At 41.5% G+C, this 20,365-nt stretch overlaps 3 protein-coding genes and 1 long non-coding RNA gene across 13 annotated transcripts in view; 2 read left to right on the top strand and 2 right to left on the bottom strand.

Annotated features, from left to right (window-relative positions):
* Positions 1–20,365, top strand: part of LOC109622675 (uncharacterized) — a 517,321-nt gene that overhangs the window by 264,339 nt on the left and 232,617 nt on the right. The gene's annotated exons all lie outside the window — the stretch shown is intronic.
* The window catches only part of LOC109413726 (6-phosphofructo-2-kinase/fructose-2,6-bisphosphatase 1), a 393,602-nt gene that overhangs the window by 142,713 nt on the left and 230,524 nt on the right, over positions 1–20,365 (top strand). The gene's annotated exons all lie outside the window — the stretch shown is intronic.
* Positions 1–20,365, bottom strand: part of LOC109409620 (alpha-N-acetylgalactosaminidase) — a 272,573-nt gene that overhangs the window by 118,183 nt on the left and 134,025 nt on the right. The window lies entirely within an intron of this gene.
* Positions 678–2,191, bottom strand: LOC109428208 (uncharacterized). Of its 2 annotated transcripts, none has more exons than XR_003895730.2 (3): positions 2,006–2,191; positions 1,803–1,928; positions 678–1,731 (listed from the first exon to the last, which is right to left on the bottom strand). It is a non-coding gene; the product is annotated as an uncharacterized LOC109428208 (long non-coding RNA). The 2 variants fall into 2 exon arrangements; XR_003895735.2 differs by having other exon boundaries at positions 1,803–1,912.

Below are 20,365 nucleotides of genomic sequence, written 5' to 3'. Positions count from 1 at the left end.
AGATGATTCAGGAGTATGATTGGCGTTCATTTCCACCCGTTCAACTGCATCGACAACACTCAGCTCACTGATCGCATTAAAATCGATAGACCTCTGAACCGTTGCATAATTCAAAACAATCACTTTCCACTAAACCGCCCATCAAACACCATAATTCACTTCCGTACAATTTTACTGGATCGATCTCCGACGCCCAAATTTATCGGTAGGCGTCTCTCGGGTATCGAAGTCTTCACTCTAGAAACCATTAGTCGCGATCAAATAGTGAAAGTAAACACCCTCGAAAACTCAGTCATCACTACAGCAACACCGAACGTAGAGCCTATTTCATCTGTTCCATCCTATCGATCGATCAGGGATCATGACTGAAAGGGGGGCACGTGCGCGTGCCATATTGGGGCGGTTAGCAGCATCAGGAGCAGCGGTAATCGTTCAAGAAACAATTTCCTTCTAATCAAAAATTGAACCTGCATTTAACTTTCAATTTTTGCTGCTTATGCTATTATTAGTTTCCGATAGTGTCTATTCGGGATTTATGGTGGGTCTGTCTGAAGAGTGACGTGACGGTGGATCGATATCGAACGTAATTTGTGCTCTCCGAAGAAAAATGATCGATTACGCTTTGCCGTCAGAGATGCTGCAGCGAGATGTATTTGTTCTCGCGAATCTCACCCGCTCGGAAATGGCTGGTAGAAATCGAGTAAAAGTCTACTAGATTAAAAATAATGTCTAGTAGATATTGAAGTAGATATCTCCTACAAGTCGACTAGAAATCTCCTTCCAATGCAACATTTTGTCTACCTCAAAATGTGGATGACAGATGATGTCTACTAGTTATCTTTCAGATATCTACTAGACATTGGGTACTAGACATCTAGCTGATATCTAGCAGACATCGATACGTCAAAAATCTTCTTTTTCTTTCTTTTCTTTATTTTTTTTTTGTTTTTCAAAAGCCAAGGAACAACAACAAATTGCTATGTTCATAAATTTTATTTTCTTACAAATTAAATAAATACATATATAAAACAAAACCTATATGTTAAACTTATTAATAAATACATTAGGAGTGTGTTATCGCATTATTTTTACTGGATAACTTACTCAAAGCACCGACGGAACTCCTGGACGGATCCCTCAATATGCGGATAAACCCATATGTGGACTAGTCACCCGACGACGCAGCTGGGACAACACACTGGCGAATCTTATTGGAGGATGCTCCAGCAACTCCTGGACCAATCAATCTCATTACAAAGCAACTGGGATGACACGCGAGCGGAACTCCTTGGAGAGTTCTTCAGCAACTCCTGGATGGATCAGCTAACGACGCAGTTGGAAAAACACGCGAGCTTATTTCCTTGGAGGACTCTCCAGCAACTCCCGGATGTATCTCCTTTCGACGCAGCAGGGACGACATGTAGATGGATCTCCTTGGTGAACTCTCCGGAAATTCCTGGACGTTCTTGGACGAATTACCTTACGACGCAGCTTGGACGATACGCGGGAGGATCTCTGTACGACGCCGCTGAAACTGTGCCTCATGTCCCTAACCCCTCCCCCTTATTTATTTATCAGAAACGAAAACATCCACGATTATAACTTAAAACATAACAAAAACCGGAAATTCTCACAGCAAACGGAAGCTCTAGAAACTTCAGGATCTACGGCAGCTTGCTTCATCCGGCAGTTTCGACATCAAGGGGTTCCGACAGATGCTTGCGTAATTTCCTACAAATTAAAGATTTCTGGTGAAATTCTAGATTTTCAGCTCGACCTTCAGGTAAGAGCAAAGAACTTACCAGCAGAAGCAGGCAGAATAGACGGTAGCAGCAACATTTATTCGATGTCCGGCAGTTCCAAAATTCCATCAGGAAACTCTTTAACTCCCTCGGAGATTGATCGCTCACAGCTGCAACGAATACATTCTAAGTTTATTTTTAGTTAAAAATCACTGAACTCGGCAAAATTAAGTTTTTTGGTCCAAATTCTTCAACCAACTCACTTTCTCACAGAACTTGATAAAACATGACACGAAATTTATTCGGCGCGTTTTTTTTTCCTGACAATCGTGCACATGGTCAAATGTCATGGGTGTAGTCAAGGCCAGAACCAGACAAAAATCCTAAAGAAATTTAGGGTGTGCGTCTTAGCGAGGTAGAAATGAACTCGACAAGTAGACTTCCTTCCGAACGGGCAACAGGAGTATCTTTAAGGTAAAACGGATTTTATAGAGTAAATCCAAGTTTTAGCTTCATGGCAGACATGGGCAAAACACCAAACCGTGCCGCACCGGTGGCGTGTTTGCCCGTAAACACACCACCGTGTGTGTTCATATCACCACCTTCGTGCAGCTTCTACTGATGAACACGCAGTGCGACTGGCGAAACACTCGTGTCGGTGTTATAACTCGAGACTCAGTTTCGGCTCCGTGTTTCAGTTTTGGCTGGGCACGGAGGCCGAGTGTTTCCGATTGTATGAAACACCAAAGCAGTGAGCTCGGCCACAGTGCGTGGTAGCTTGGCTGCATCAGAGCCGCTGAGTCAGAAGGGACGAGAAAGACACAAAAGGAGCCGCCAAGTACTTCACTCTCGTCGTCGACCAACAGCATTTGCAACTGGTGCTGGAGAATGAACGGCACCGAGCGCTTAAACTCGCACGAGTGTTTTGCATAATCGGAAACACTCGGGCTCCGTGTTACCCGAAGCGTCAAACACCGTGCCCAGTGCCTGAGCACCACCACCGACACCGGTGTTGAGCCAGACACGGTGCGTGTTCGTTCTGAAACACGGAGAGCTAGGTGGTCGCTTGACACCCGCGGTGGTGTGTTTGAGCATCGACTCCTCGTGCAGTGCAGTGTTTGGACATGTCTGCTTCATGGTCACATTTTCTCCTGTATAATGTAGACCAAAAGCTCGGGTTTGTTGATTATTTATTTTTGTTTTACTAAAGCTGACCAACACAGACGCCCTTACCAATAACCAATAACCAACAGGCTTCACTGGTAATCCAATTTGCGTTAGGTAATTACGATCGACTGTGTTGCGGTAGCTTGGCTACTGATTCGCACTAAGTATTTGGCTACATTGTTACTCGGAAAGATGAAATGATAATGATTTGTCCGAGGCAGGTGACGACGGCGACGTGGTCGGTCACCTAACCCGACCAGGCCTACAGTATTAAGGTTCGTGTGCTCTGAAATCATCGCAAAAATAAAAACCAGTCCCGTTTCGCTTTCTACCGGTCGCCAGTCAGTACCTACACCGGAATGGTTTTGAAAAACAAAGCTGTAAAAAAAAACCTGGCGATTCAGTAAATTGCAAAGCTTTCCCTTTCATTTCCACATTGGCGAATACCTACAGAGATTTAGGGGCAACGCGCGCCGTTGCGTCATGATCAGCTGATAATAAGTTCAGCGACGAATTGAAGTGGCTCACCAAACAGGTTACAAGTGGTGTGCCTCCATCGTCACTTCCAGGCTATAGCTAGCTCAAGATATAAAAAAAATTCAAAAAGAAGGTTGCTTGGTCGGTTGCGGGAAATTCAAGGTTCGTAGGTTCTTCTGCTAGCGGTGTATGTTATTTTGTGATTGCCTTTTTTAGGAGACAGGAATGGTTTCAAGTTAAATGTCACGATCAAGTAACGGTCTAGTGTAAGCTGCCACATTGCAATATGATAGATTAATACCAAATTTTTCACATATGGACATGAGAGGACCATCTCGTTTTGTTATATGTATGTACGAAATTTCAAATAGTTTCAATGACCTGCCAGCAAATGGAATTTGGTAGATTATACTATTTATTTTGTAAAAACCATAACGCGTATGTGAAATATGGGATGGTACTTTTTCATGTATCGTTTCATAACATTTACGGAGTAAACTTGAACTACCAAAGACACCACGAGACATAATGAACGGTTATTACTTAGCTGCTATCATTTAAATAAAAACTCACAAATTTATCTTTTTCTTCTTTATTTCCAGGTAAGAATCGCAGGGAAAACATCTGCTATTGATTCGTGAGTAAAAAACTTTGGATAAATGCTTAGTTATTATCTTATTCTCATGTGGTGCTGCATGTCCTTTGACAGATACAGACATTTCGTATGAAACACGCTAATTTGTTTGTAGCTACATAGCTTGACTATTTACTATGTTCTACTATTTTCAAAGCAGAAGGCCGAATTCAAAGATTTCCATCATGGGCGATTGCCAGCCATCGCCTTGACCTGTGGCCAGGTCAAATTTCTGTCGACTTGCTTGATTTCGTTGTTGAGGCTGCGCCGCCATGAGCTTCTGGGTCTGCCTCTGCTGCGATGCCCTGCTGGGTTCCAATCTAACGCTTGCTAGCAGATTTCGTTTCCGCCCCGCGTAGAGTGTGGCCGACCCACCTCCACTTTTGCTCCCGAATTTCTGTCGCTATCGGTTTTTGATGACATCGACGATGGAGCTCCACGTTGGAGATCCAATTGTGAGGCCACCATGCACGAATTATATACCGCAGGCATCTATTGATGAAGACCTGAAGCCGGTGAGTGTTCTACACTGATACACACCAGGTTTCACTGGCGTATAACAGCACAGATTTCACGTTCGAGTTGAAAATTCGGATTTTGGTGCGCCGACTGATCAGGTTGTTTTTTCCATACATTTCTTAAACTCGCAAAAGCAGCCCTCGCCTTCTAGATCCGTGCACCTATGTCGATCTTGGTGCCGCCATCGGCCGCCATTTGGCTTTCAAGATATTGGAAGCCTTCAACAGTCTCCAATGATTGCCCAGCTACCGTAAAGCTAGAAGGGTTGACCGTGTTTATATCCAACGATTTGGTCTTGTTGACGTTGATGGTAAGACCTGCCGCTGAGGAGTGATTGGCAAGATAATCGAGCTTGCTCTGCATATCAGAGCGCCGTTGAGCTAGGAGAGCAACATCATCAGCCAGTTCGAAGTCATTTAGGTGCTCCATGGTAATGGGTTGCCAAAGCAATCCACGATTTAGTTCACGGTCAATCGCACCTACCAGGATCTCGTCGATTACAATGAGGAACAGTAGCGGTGATAGGATACATCCTTGCCTCACTCCAGCAACGACCCGGATGGGATCGGGAACAACACCGTTGTGCAGTACTCTGCACGAAAATGCTCTGTACTGTGCTTCAATGAGGCTGATGATTTTCTCAGGGAGACCCATGCGCCTGAGGGCTTTTCACATGTTTCCGTGATTGAGACGGTCGAAAGCTTTTTCGTTATCAATGGACACCAGAGACTCTTAGAATTTATTGATTTGCTCCAGAATGATACGGAGCGTGACAATATGGTCCACACAGGATCGTCCGGCACGGAATCCTGCTTGCTGCCGTCTGAGAGTTGCGTCAATCTTCTTCTGTATCCGGTTAAGGATCACTTTGCAGAGGACTTTGGGGACGATTCACATTAACATGATGCCCCGCCAATTATAATTATCGCATACCCTTTTTGGGTACCTTTACTAAGACGCCTTGCATCCAGTCGGCCGGAAATGTCGCGGTTTCCCACATGTTGCAGAATAATTGATGCAGTAGTTGTGCGGATACTACGGGGTCAGCTTTGAGCATCTCAGCTGATATGCGATCGACCCCTGGGGCTCTGTTCGGTTTCATGCTACGGATGGCTGTTTCTATCTCCTGCTTCGGTGTTGACACGGGTAATGCGTCGAACCCTTGGCGGATCATGCTGAGGTGTTGATGGCGTGCCAGACACTTGAAAAAGGTTTCCAAGAATCAGCGTTTCAACTGGTCAGCCGGGGTCAGTAACTGTTCAGACGTGTCTTTCATCTTAGTCCCACTAAGGCGATGTGAAACATCGTAGAGGAGACGGATATCGCCGATGTTTGCGGCTCTCTCGCCTTCGTTGGCTAGGGGTCCGCCCACGCTCTTTTGTCCCGTCTACATGAGCATTTCACTTCCTTCTCGAGAGCCGAATAGCGCTGACGGGCTACGGCTTTGGCTCCTCGTGTTTTCGCTCGCTCTATCGCGGCCTTGGCGTTCCTTCGCTCCTCTATCTTCCTCCAGGTATCATCTGTGATCCACTGCTTTCTCCGGGTGTGTAACTCACCCAAATTATTCTCGCCGGTGGCGATGAAGGCGTTCTTGATTGCGCTCCATTGATCTTCTACGCTTCCACCTACTGGAGTATCCGCAGCACGGTTCTCATCACCGGACCTTTTCACGACAGCGCCTTCCAGTCGGCGTGTGTTAAACTGGTGCCCGATTTTCCCCTCCTGTCGCTGGATCCTGGCAATGCGCAGTCGGATCTCGCCGATTAGGAGATGACGGTCGGAAGCAATGTCGGCGCTACGTTTGTTCCGCACATCAAGAAGGTTCCGTCTCCATTTTCGGCTGATGCAGATGTGGTCGATTTGATTTTCCGTGACGCCATCACGGGGTACCCATGTCACTTTGTGCACTGGTCGATGAGGACAAAGCGATCCCCCAATCACCATGTCGTTGTTGCCACAAAACTCTGCAAACAGCTTTCCGTTTTCGCTCATTTCTCTGAGACCATGGCGTCCCATGACGTTCTCAAAGTCCGAGTTGTCGGAACCAACCTTTGTGTTCAAGTCGCCTATGAGGATCTTGATATCACCTTTCGGAATCTTGTCCACGACAGCATTCAGTAAGTAGACTATAAAAGTTCTCTGTGTCTTGCAATACGGTAGCATCGGTTGGCGCGTAACATTGGATCATGGTAAGGTTTCGAACCCGTGTTCTGAATCTGGCTACAATTATCCTCTCATTAACAGGTTCCCACTTTATGAGCGCTGCGTGGGGCGTGAGCGCTGAGCAGGAAACCAACTCCACGGTGGCGAGGAGTGTGTTCACCTCGTAGGCCAGAGTATAGCAGAATTTGGTCCGACGCTAATCTGTGTTCTTCAAAGTGCGGCCAACGGACTTCGTTCAGTCCTAGGATCTCAAGCTTCATATGGCAAGCCTCATTGGCTAGTTGTGCTAGTTTACCCTGCTGGGCTAGGGTTAATACATTCCAAGTTCCAATTCTTGTCCGTTGTTTCGCGCTAAAAGTCGTTGTCGTTGAATTAGTTCGTAATCCTTATTTTTCGGTTTCTGTAACGGGTTTTTGGTTTCGGAAATAGTAGGTTGTTGGCCTAACGTCCCCTATCCATCGTGGTGGAGCTGCCACCTTAGGTATAGCTTCCGGGGAAGGAGCATTTCATACTCAGCCACTGGATGCCAGAACAGACGCTGTTTGAGCCGCACCTCCATGGCGAACAGACGCTCGGGACGTGTCTCCTTAATCTAGCTGAAGTCAGAAGGACAACAGTGCCCAGGCTACACTACCAGCTAAGCACACAACTCCTAGCTGGTGGTCTTTGCCATCGCTTGACCCGTGAAAGCATGAGGTAGGAACTTGTTAGGACCAGAGCTATGTTGGACGCTCTCCTTTTCGACTCACCGTTTTGCAGCCCTATTTGACTATTTCCTATAATAGTATTTTCAGTAGATGGACTCCATGCCAATTAATTTAGTTGAACCTACAGAAATTCCCGAAGAGATCACTGGAAGTAATTCCAAAAAATGCCTGAAGGAGTACGTGAACGACACCCTGGAGGAATTCCAGAAGCAATTCCCTTTCCGGATGAATTTCGGTTGGAACATCTGGAGGTGTCTCTGAAGGGTTTCCGTGAGGAATTCCCGTAAAAACAACTGCAGAAATCACTGGGAGAATTCCCAAAGAAATCCCTAGTGGAATTTCCAAAGCGATTCCTAAAGGAATCCTCGACGGATATTCACAAGAATCCTTGGAGGAAGAATTTTCTGAGCAATATTTTGAGAAATTCCAGGAGGATACCCTTCAAAAATTGGAGGAATTCCCTGTAGTCATAATGGGTAAATTCCAGAAGGAACCGCTGGAAAAACGCTTGAATAAATTTCAGAAGAAATCCTAAAAGGGAACTTTAGAACAAAAATCCATAATAAAATTTTCGAATAAATCCTTGAAAAAGCATCCCAGGACAAACCCTGAGGGAAGTCCCTGTAGGAATTTCCGTGAGGAATTATCATATAAATGCCTAGAGAAATTATTAGAGGAATCCTTCGAGTGAGTCAGAGAAGTCCTTATCTGGCCTGAATTTCACTTGCATATCTCACCAAAATCGTACCTGAAGTAACTTTGTACACTATCACAACGTGGTGGTGAAATTCGAAACACGGCAGTGCAAGTAGTCCTGAAAATTTTGCCTTTCTATCAGGCGTGAAGATCGTGAAATATCTCACCAAGTAAGTATGTACCTAAACTAGCGCCACGCGGTGGTGACGTTCGGAACTGGAAGTCCTGAACAAATTTGCCAAAATTCGTACTTTTCCATCTGGCTTCAATCTTGTAATATATCTCACCAAAGTAGTACCGGAAGTTATTATGTACACTAGCACCATATGGTGGTGAATTTCGGAACTATGCTCTTTATGACCTGGAAGTATTCGTAGCCCTGAACAACTTTGCCGAAAAACGTACCATCCTGTCTGGCTGCAATCTTGTGATATAACTCACCAAAGTCGTACCTGAAGTAAATATGTGCACTAGCGCCACGTGGTGGTGAAATTCGGAACTATGTTCTTCATCCCCTGGACGAACTCATACTCCTGAACAACTTTGCTGAAGATCATATGCTGATTTATCGACCGTATTCTATTAATAACTTGATGATTTTGTGGCTATATCGGTCTCTTTCTACTCATAAGTAAAAGGGAGTAGAGATCAAAGTGGATAATGAAATGATAGATACAGGTCGGACTCGATTATCCGGAGACTCGATTATCCGGAGACTCGATTATCCGGAGACTCGATTATCCGGAATTCGATTATCCGGAATTTTAGACTCGATTATCCGGAGTATTTTTATTGCGATATTTTTTTTTATTTCAATGATAAAATTTAACATAATTAAGTATTACAACATTGTGCTGACACGATTTTGGAAGCCCCCGATTCCGTTTTTCTCCGATTTTGTCGTCTTTTTAACCCGATTATGTTAGCCTCTTTCAACGAGAAAATTGAAATGTTTTACACTCAGAATTAACATTTTACATTTCCAGTATTTTACAGTGTATTTCAAATTCAGTTGATAACTTTTGGCGTCATATACACATTACGTAACAAAAAAATCTCGCGTTATATTTGAAAATGGCCAAACAATTTTAAATCTCTTCTCAGCGAGAAAACGCTGAATTTTGCATCTGTTTTCAAAACATGCCGTGAATCATCCGGGAAATTTTCAAATAATGATTGCTGGCATTTTTTCAGAGAGTGTTTCTGGGATCCCAAGTAACCACGGTGCTGAAGCCTTATAACATGCAGATATACGGTGTATTTAGAGCAATCATTACTTTACATGCAAGCTTAAGGTTGAATTAAGGTGAAAATGGGCAATTATGATATCAAATTAAGGTTATCCTGGTATAGTCAGTCGCATAATTGCCATTTCCACTTTAAATCATCCTTAAATGTTAATGCAAAATAATAATTGCTCTAAATACACCGTATATCTACATGCAATAAGGCTTCGGCACCGTGGTTACTTGGGATTTATCCAAATTTCCCTTCAAGGGGATACCTTTCAGAGATTCATACCTCCAAGAATTCCTCCTGAGACTCCTTTGGGAATTTCTACTAAGATTCCTCAAGCAATCCTTGCTGGATTCCACCAGATATTTCCCGAGGAGATTTCACGAAAATTTTTCCGGGCAATTTTTGTTTGGATTCCATCAGGATTTTATACTGGAATTCTTCCACGGATTTTTGTAGTTGTTCTATAAATACCCACAGTTGGATCATTTTTTTTTCTAGGAATTATTTATGGGATTCTTATGGGGCTTTCTCCAGGTATTTCTTAAAGTTTCCTCCGGAATTTTCTGTTGATATTTTAAAAGACACGGACACGTTCAATGCTTCCAGTGAGCTTTTCGCTCTTTGAAGGAAGCACGACACTAGACAACGGACTAGCATGCAACGCCCAGTGGCACAGCCGAAAACTTTTCCTGACAGCTGCGGCGGGAATCGAACCCGCGCTCCTCAGCACGATGCGACTAAGAGCTTGGTGACCCTAGCCACACGACCACGGAGCCGCACCAGAAGTCCTTGAGGATTCCTTTAGGTATTCCTGCAGAAATTTCTCCTAGGATTCTTTTAGGAATTCTTAATTATTTTCTACAGGATTTCTCCAGAAATTCTTCCGGATATACCTCAGAATTCTTTTAGAGATTTCTCCAGGAAATTTTAAATTAGGCTTGTCCACTTTTTCAAAAACGTTCTCTGATTCTCAAGTCCACCCCCATATTTTGATTGGCATCCAAAAAGAAGTGACTGGTCAAAACTTAAGCCAAATCCATTCAAATTAAGAGGTCCAAAGCATAATTGCCCCCGAAGCTAGTTTTAGGACACATTAGGCTTTCACGAATTTTAATAATTTTCGCTCAACTCCTACATCATTAATGCCAAAGAAGCAAATAACCAGCAAAAGCAGTTACTTCTTTTTGGATTCCAATCAAAATATGGAGATGGACTTGAGAATCAGAGAGCACTTTTTAAAATTAGAAAGGCCTATTCTACCTATCCTCCTTCAGGAGTTTGGCCAACATGTTTGTTAGGTTGGCATCACTGCTCCCAGTATCGTGTGTATTATAGACATACGGAATAGGTTGTTTCTAGATTAGAACACTCTGAAAATTAACCCTGAATTCATCATACAACAGCCCCATTCACTTCAAAAGTTTTTTCTCGTGCCTCAACATTTTCTTCAATTTACACAAGTCACACCCCTTTCCCTCAACCATGCCATCTTTAGGGAACATTCATTAAGTACGTTACACTAAAATTGGAAATTTTTATACGGATTTTTCCGTGACGTAATTAATGCATGGTCCCTAACTGTTTTTGTTTTGTTTCACGAACCCAGAACCTTTTTATTTAGTTCGAAATTGACAGAAAAGTGCCCCGATCTTATCAACCTAAAACACTATCAGGATCTTACTGAATACAGCATATAAAGGGAATGTCCATACATTACGTCACATTTTGAGAGGGGCGGGGACATGCAGCAAATTGTGATGACCCATTAAAACTTCAGAAAACTTACATAAAAAGTGTGACTAGGGGAAGCAGCAAAAAAAGTTTTTTACGTAATTTATGGACGATCCCTTATTCGAATTTCTGGTTACGGCACTGCTTCATGAAAATAAAATTACATAAACATATATTTTCAAACGTTTTTGAATTTTGATTTTATTTTTATATGCGATTCGATTATCCGGAAAATTCGATTATCCGGAGTGAAATCAAAATCGATACTCCGGATAATCGAGTCCGACCTGTATGATAGAATTAGCTAGGTAGCGAACAAGTGTGAAAATTTTATAGAAGGTGAAATTAGGCAAGTAGGCCATGTATTGAACGAATACATCGAATGCGTGAAACTTCTGCCGTGCGACCTGTGCTTTTAAACAGATCGGCTTGGTTGGTAGTTCATACCACGTTACCAAGACTGGCAAAAGTTTCAGGCACCCGACTGCCTAATGTATTGTTCTGTTTTCATCACAAATTCTATCGATCGGTAGCTTTTTCGGAATTCGCACTCCGTTCATAGAGGTATGTCTATATCGCGGCGTGTTCTTCCTATTAGCTTTTTCGATCTTATAGGATAGAACTCTTTTCTTTTTGAGCCAAACTTTTCATATCATATGCTGATTTATCGACCGTATTCTATTAATAACTTGATGATTTTGTGGCTATATCGGTCTCTTTCTACTCATAAGTATAAGGGAGTACCGAGGACCGATATAGCCACAAAATCATCAAGTTATTAATAGAATACGGTCGATAAATCAGCATATGATATGAAAAGTTTGGCTCAAAAAGAAAAGTGTTCTATCCTATAAGATCGAAAAAGCTAATAGGAAGAACACGCCGCGATATAGACATACCTCTATGAACGGAGTGCGAATTCCGAAAAAGCTACCGATCGATAGAATTTGTGATGAAAACAGAACAATACATTAGGCAGTCGGGTGCCTGAAACTTTTGCCAGTCTTGGTAAGGTGGTATGAACTACCAACCAAGCCGATCTGTTTAAAAGCACAGGTCGCACGGCAGAAGTTTCACGCATTCGATGTATTCGTTCAATACATGGCCTACTTGCCTAATTTCACCTTCTATAAAATTTTCACACTTGTTCGCTACCTAGCGAATTCTATCATATCTATCATTTCATTATCCACTTTGATCTCTACTCCCTTATACTTATGAGTAGAAAGAGACCGATATAGCCACAAAATCATCAAGTTATTTGCTGAAGATCGCACCTTCCTATCTGGCTTCAATCTCGTGCTATATCTCACCAAAGTCGTACGCGAAGTCACTATGTACACTAGCACCACGCGGTGGGAGAAATTCGAAACTATGAAATTCATCACCAGGAGTGGTTGTTGTTCTGAACAACTTTGCCGAAGACAGAATGTTGCTATCTTTTCGAGGTTTCGAGAGAACTCGCTACAAAGACATGGCACCCATAACCAATCTGAAAAAAAAAAGAACGGAACCGGAAGAAGTTCAAAATGTGGAACTAATGTATTCATCTGGTTCTCACCGGAAGTTGCATGAAATTCCATTTAGCTCTCAGTACACCTTTCTAGGATAGTGTAGGATTCCGATAACGCAAAAAGATTGAAATTTGGATCACTAACTATTGAGATATGAAACTTGGTATTTTTCGGCTTTCAATCACATAAAAGCGTTGATTATTTTAGATCATTACCAACGTTTCGATCCTGTGCTTGGGATCTTCATCAGGACTCGGTGTGAATCAACTTGTTGAGATTCGTGTTGATCACACGGCGGAAAGTAGTTTTTAGTTTTCCCCGCATTTGTTTCATTGGACCCTAGCAACTCGATTAAAATGGTGGGTGGGTACACAGTTCGAGTCACAACACTTGGCACTTTGGGAACACTTCTGTTTGTGCTGGCCGGGATGGAATTCTATCCTGGTCAGCATGATCAGAAGTGTTCCCAAAGTGCCAAGTGTTGTGACTTTGTGACTCGAACTGTATACCCACCCACCATTTTAATCAAGTTGCTAGGGTCCAATGAAACAAATGCGGGGCAAAACTAAAAATTACTTTCCGCCGTGTTATCAACACGAATCTCAACAAGTTGATTCACACCGAGCCCTGATGAAGATCCCAACCACAGGATCGAAACGTTGGCAATGATCTAAAATAATCAACGCTTTTCTGTGACTGATAGCCGAAAAATATTAAGTTTTAAGAAAACCCAGTCATACCCCGTAGAACATTTGGAATACTGAGATATGGAAGTGCAAAATTAAAAATAGTTCCACGTTTTGCTGCCTGTTGGTACTTTACGTTACAAAATCCCTGTTGGTAAAAGCAGTGTTAACCTACATAAAGACATCTTTCCACTTTGACGAAACGTGCAATTAAACTTTGTAGCAGCAAAGATGATTAGACTAGCCATGAATGTTAAGTCATATTGCGTTATAATTAGTGTATATAACGATGTTTTGGTTGCACATGGCATATGACACCGTTTACGGTTGTTAATTAGGCGCCGAATGAGGAAGAAACCATCAAAGCAATGGGTTTTCAGAAATAATGCCCAGTAGCTCTTCTTCGGTTGGGAGTGGTGCAAATGTTAGTTTAAAGACACGATTGCCTAACTCCAAGAGGTAATCGCTACGAACGGCCAGTACTGCTGTCGGTAGCCAGCAATAACAATGTTCATGTTAGGTGGTGTAATTGTAAAACAGTGAAATAATGCTGCGATTTTTATTATGATCTTCCACCCATTTCACGGATGATGATGATGAGGCCTGATGACGGCCCAGTAGAAGAGCGGACGATGGACGAGCCCGTCAATAAAATGGTTTCATTGTTCAAGTGCGATGAGATTGGGCTCGAGAGATGCGCGACTACGGCGCCAACCATCGACAACAGGGGTAACTGCGCACCTTCATCATTCAACACAGAATCTGTTTGTTGTGGGTTAGTCAGTTGGTGATGATGAGCCGATGAAAAGAAGTTATTTATGGCCGAGCGTTTTCAATTTATGATTTCTCAGAGTGGAGACGGAACCGAGAGGCTTCTAATTGAGGAAAGAATCGTAAGCAGTATCGTAACTGATTAAGTATGATCCAATAAGTTGATTTTCTACGCTGGTCACGAATTTTACTGAGAAAGAGACACCCATTCAAAACGAATTGCAAAAAAAAAAAAACGATTTGTTAAATATTTGCGATCGTGTCTGGAGGATCATGTCTAGCGGGTAATTCACATCTACTTCAAACGGAGCAAATATTTTCATATGCAAACTACGCCGCTTGACACCTGTTGACCAACAGAAGTGCAACTACTTCACCACCCTCATTAGCATGTAGGTAAGTCTCGATTTATTGATGACACTTATGTTTGAGGGTCATCTTGGGAAAAATAATTGCACGATTCAGTGTAATAAATTAAGCATGTGCAAAAAGACCTCTGCTATCCATGGAAAGTTAAAAGTGTGTCTTGAACCTGTTTAACCCTGGATGAATGTTCAGTATACCTGAAAGTGAGGTTATAGATTGCTCCACCAAGATAGAAATAGGTGCAGAGGAAGCACCTGATATCTTTGCATTTGTTTTGTTAATCAGCCATTGAAAATAGTACAAGTGGGTATCGCCTCAGGTCGATGCTATAAAAACGATAGCATCCATATAAATGGCCTTAATGGAGTTTGAGGTTACTTATTCATTACCACAAAGAAGTTAAACAGTTTGAAATGGGTCAATCACATTTGAATGATGCGCGAGGGAAAACCGGAACTTTCATTTATATGCTATCCAAATACTTAACATAAATAGTAGCAGGATGAGCAGGATGAAATGAATTCATGGATCGTTAAACCAGATCTGAGGTTATTGCATTACCCAACTTAAATCATTCAGCCATGTATTGAGAAAGTGAAGAAGCATTCGCCTCTTGTCTCTAGACATTTTAATATAAAACAAAGAGCATCAATCGTATTATTAAGCCACTGCCAACGGAAGCATAAATTTTAAATTCGATCCTCATTGTTACGGGTGTCCTTATCTGTCATCGCGCGCGACCATTCGGGGCAGTTGGACGCACTGAATCAATGGTGAAGATGGTGGCATTCTGTGGCCCATCAAATCATGCGGGTCTTCCTCCGTGCTTAATTATGCATACAGTTGGGGATTCGATCGCATTTTAATAGATAACTTCGGTCGGCAGGCAAGATCGATCAGATCAGTATAAAAAGGTGTAGTGAATTGGAGCTTTAACGATTATGTGGCGATTACAATATGCATCAGAAAATAGCCACGTTTGGATAGATAAAACAGAGCCGTAGCGCCCTTTACTTAATTATAGGGCAGTAGATCGGTTATACCACCGAATGATATGTATATTGGTCTATATCAATTCTTGTTAGGTACTCTTTAAATCTGAATGATTATAGCCTGCATTTGTAAAAATTAAAATTATGATCAATTATATTAGAAATGTGAAGGCCTAGGCTTTGATGAGTTCTGGAACAAAGTATTTACTTCTTGGAAATTTACAAAATGTTTCATTTCCTCTTAAAGTTTAAGTTCCAAAGTATTTTGTGGAGTAGTTTCTAGTGCAACTTTTCATAGAGTTTCTGAATTTTCAAATTTCAATTTTTTTCAAATTCAAGCATAAATAAATTATATGCTCCATAAATTATTTATTTTGAAGCAATTAAAAATGTCAAAAATGCGATCTCTAGGTGTTGGGTCAAAAATTCTACCTGATAGATCTGGACTAAAGCGGACCTGGTATGATGGACCTGGGATCAAATACCACTCCTAAAAGACTTGCAAAATGTGAGTTCTACCTTCGGATCTTTCGATTTGAGACTGTTGGTCCCAAAATTAACTATTGTTATAACAGTCGAAGAAAAAAAAAATTTTCAGAACTTATGTATTTAAAAAAATCACTTAACATCGATGTTTCGGATGGTTTACTCATCCTTTGAATCGAGAACGAATTGTTTTCTACTCTCCCGACGTTTCGGCCGAATGGGTTTCGCCTCATGGGAGACGATAGACAGTACTACCCTTGAGAAAGGCCAAAACGCTTCGACCAAAACGTCGGGAGCGTAGAAAACAATTTGTTCTCGACTTAAAGACTGAGAATACCACCCGAAACATCGATCTAACATCCAGTCGAAACCCTCATATAACATCTAATATCACCAGCCCAGAGTATTGGCGGAACATCCGGTAAAGATTAAGGAGGAGTGTTGACGTCATCAAATATTCATTACAATTTTGCATACCTTTATAATCATTTGCCTTTGTTCCGTAACGCTGACTGGCAGCGCTGCTGTCATTCTGATCATGAGCACAAGCTCAACTCAAACTAACTGCAAATCTTAAGACAATAAAACGAAACGTGTTCTTTTGTATCGAAAGTTAAATTCATTTTTTTACGATTATTCGAAGAAATTTCCCCACCAATCTTCCATTAAACCATTGATTAATGAGGCGCCCGATTTGAATGCGGTCTTCGGCAAAGTTGTAGCTGATAGAGTAGCCTAGGATTACCAAGGGTCAACTAACCCACTAGGGCACTTTGGGAAATGCTATGAAGAATTGATTGAAAAACATCGGTTTCCCATAGTAATTCCCATACAAACTCTGAAGGGCTTGTGCAGTCTCAATTTTCAACCAAATGAGCTCAATTTTTTGGAGAAGGCATATAATCTGGGTAGAAATCGAATAACGGGGTGGGACAAAAACGATTTTTGAACCACGCTAGTATGTACTTTCTGGTTGCCTGGGTTCACCCTAACCCTCTAGCCTCTTCCCTACCGCCTACCCTATCGTCATCCCCACCATACCCTCTACTCCACTCTACGATCTACTATGACTCTCTACCCTATCAGGTATCAGTAGGTCGGCTCCAGAGGCACGTTCTCCTCCATTTGGGAAATTTGTGCCATCCTCTCTACTCTCTACCCTACCCTCTATCCTAACCTTTCACCCTCCCCTCTACCCTTCTCACTACCATGTAAAATCTAATGCAAACTTCAATCGCTATGCGCAAAATGTAGGCAAAAACAATTATGCCCAAATTTTGCCTAGTTGTATGAGACCTAAAATGACATCAACGATGTAGCTCCACATTGGAGATCCAATTGTGAGGCCACCATACACGAATTTTGTACCGCTGGCATCTATTGATGAAGACCTGCAGCCGTTGAGTGTTCTCCGCTGATACACACTAGGTTTCACAGGCGTACAGCAGGATGAAAGCTCAAGAATCCGTTTTTGAGTTATTCCTCCAAATACTGAACGCCATTCCCTTGCTACATAATCACCAACAGTCGAAATTTGAAGAAAACAGCACAGATTTCACCTTCGAGTTGAAAATTCGGATTTTGATGGGTCGTCTAATCTGATTGTTTTTCCATATATTTCTTAAACTCGCAAAGGCAACCTTCTTGGTCTGTGCACCTATGTCAATCTTGGTGCCACCATCGGCCGCCATTTGGCTACCAAGATATTGGAAGCTTTCAACATTCTCTTCAACTTGCCCAGCTACCGTAAAGCTGGAAGGAAGGGTTGATCGTGTTTACATCCAACGATTTGGTCTTGTTGACGTTGATGGTGAGAGCTGCCGCCGAGGAGTGATCGGCAAGATCATCGAGCTTACTCTGCATATCAGAGCGCCGTTGAGCTAAGTGAGCAACGTCATCAGCCAGTTCGAAGTCATTTAGGTGGTCCATGGTAATGGGCTGCCACAGCAACCCAAGATTTGGTTCACGATCAATCGCACCTACCAGGATCTCATCGATTACGATGAGGAACAGTAGCGGTGATAGTTAGACATGGACAACTCACTCGCGAATCAACTCGCGAAACCGAGTGAGTGAACCATGATTCTTTTCAAAAGAATTACGATTCAGTAGAGTTCAAAACGAGTCCAACAATCTGCCGAAAAGATTTAACTGATTACGCACTTTCATAATAAGTAGACGCAGAACACCGCAATATTTGCCATTAAATCATTTTTTTGTCAGTTTATTGTGTGGCTGACTCACACCAGTGATTCGATTCTTTAGTGTCAGGAACGAAAATCTGTGTTAGCTTGCAATTTATCACGTCATGCTAAGATTGTTAATTCGATGTCGACGTCCGTACTAAGAGAGCAGATTTTCTCAAAAACTAGGCATATACGAAAGGACTCAGCTCGAAAAACGAAATTTTTCATCAAATTCCGAAAATGAGTTACTGAATCGATCAAAAGAGTCGACTCTTTTTTGAGAGTGAATCGGGAGCGATCCGCTCTCAAAATCGAATCAATTTTCCCAGATCTAGTGATAGTATGCATCCTTGCCCCACTCCAGCAACGACACGGATGGGATTGGACAAGACACCGTTGTGCAGTATTCTACACGAAAATGCCCTGTACTGTGCTTCAATGAGGCCGATGATATTCTCAGGGACACCCTTGCGCCTAAGGGCTTCCTACATGTTTTCGTGGTTGAGACGGTCGAAAGCTTTTTCGTAATTAATGAACACCAGGTAGAGAAACTCGTAGAGTTCATATTCTACCCTAATATGTATTTGTATTAACAACTCTGCCGAAGACATGAACTACAAATTTTCAACTATTGTCAAGATATCAGGGAAATATATTTTTTTGTCGTTGGAAATGAAGCTCATTCATCATGACAACTTTTCAGCAATGTTTGCGCTACCTAGTGAACCAATTACAAATAAACAAGGTATGAATGCGATGAGCAACTCATCAGAAATCAGTTTTCCAAAATTTTGCGTAATTTTATAGATTTCACGCCGAAAGGACTATCGTACATATAATAAGTAAATATGCACCAAAGCCCGAGCAGAAGAGAAAAACAACAGCATAACAAAATGCGTTATTTTGGCAAAATAACTGCATAACGGAATTAGTAATTTTCATGTTATTAACATAACATATTAAGTTATAAACTTGGCTGTCATAAGCGGCAAAATAACAAGTCACATAACAAAAATTTGTTCCTGAAAAATCAATTTAATAACATGTTTTGTTAGTGGCAATAACAACTTAATAACAGTGAATTTGGGAAATATTTCAATAACAAATTTTGATATTAAAGAGCTATTGATAACATTTCGAAAGCAAAATTAGGGTAAAAACTAACTTTTTTTACTCATTTTTGGGTAATTATTTTAAGTGTGTTATTCTATTTTTAGAAAATAACAGGTCACATAAAAAAATTTCGAATTCATTATAAAACTTATAAACATGGACGGGATTTGAACCTCCAATCCTGCTATCGTAAATTTTCAGTCGCCTTTACCAATGAGGCTATCACAGCGCTTGCAGTGAGGGACGATAGAAGCTTTACTGGTTCTACGTATTGCCAGTTTCCCCATTCCACCATTTCATGTTTGCCAGTCGCAGGACAAAAATAGACAGAGATTTGAATGCAAGATCAAACAACGAACCTCTCTCTCTTACCAACAGCGCTATCGCGGTGCGCAGACATGTGCACTGTAACACTAATAACAGTGGTGGCGTTCGCATGGCCCGTCGTCGGCTGTTTCGGAACAAAGAGAACGACGAAAAAGTTGCTAGTCGACTATTTATGATTGAGCTTCGTCATGGGGTGCATTTTGGCGGTGACAAAGATTCTTTCCAGACGGAGATGATTTTTTTTTTAATTTTTTGTTTTGTTCGCGTTGTGGGAACGGCGATTATACATGTACCTACGTGAGCGAAGGTAAAAGGTAATTATATCATATGCCGATATGATTACTTCTGCAGATGCTGTTTAGTTTTATTCTATTTTAGATTATTTTTAGTAATGAAAAAAGATATTTATGACATAATATCAAACAATATATGATCGAATAATAATAGATCGAAAGAAAAAAGTTATAATAGACAAATGCAATCATCAATTGAGCAGAATTGTCTGTATAGTTGACATTTTTATTGATTAGAATTATTTAGTAGTTACCATATTTGCTATCTCAACTCTCACTAACATTCATTACTTCGTAATACATAGTCTGTTCGGTACTTTTTGACGTTATAATTAGAGGTTAGAATAGCAGTACTGTTAAAATGACATATAAATTCAACTAAGTTTACTCAATTTTGAGATAAAAAAAACTCATTTGCAGATGTATCACTTTTTGAAGGTAAAATTTTACTTAACCTATAAGAATTGGGAATCGTAGAAAAGTGATAGGAATTTGGCACCGTAACGGGACTGGGATATTGAAAGAAGGAAATTAACACAAAGATAAACATATCAAT

The sequence above is a fragment of the Aedes albopictus genome, chromosome 2 (assembly GCF_035046485.1).
Source record: "Aedes albopictus strain Foshan chromosome 2, AalbF5, whole genome shotgun sequence".
In the NCBI taxonomy this organism is placed as follows: Eukaryota; Metazoa; Arthropoda; class Insecta; order Diptera; family Culicidae; genus Aedes; species Aedes albopictus.
Note: the sequence above shows the minus strand (reverse complement) of the source record. Positions and strands in the feature narration are given on the sequence as shown.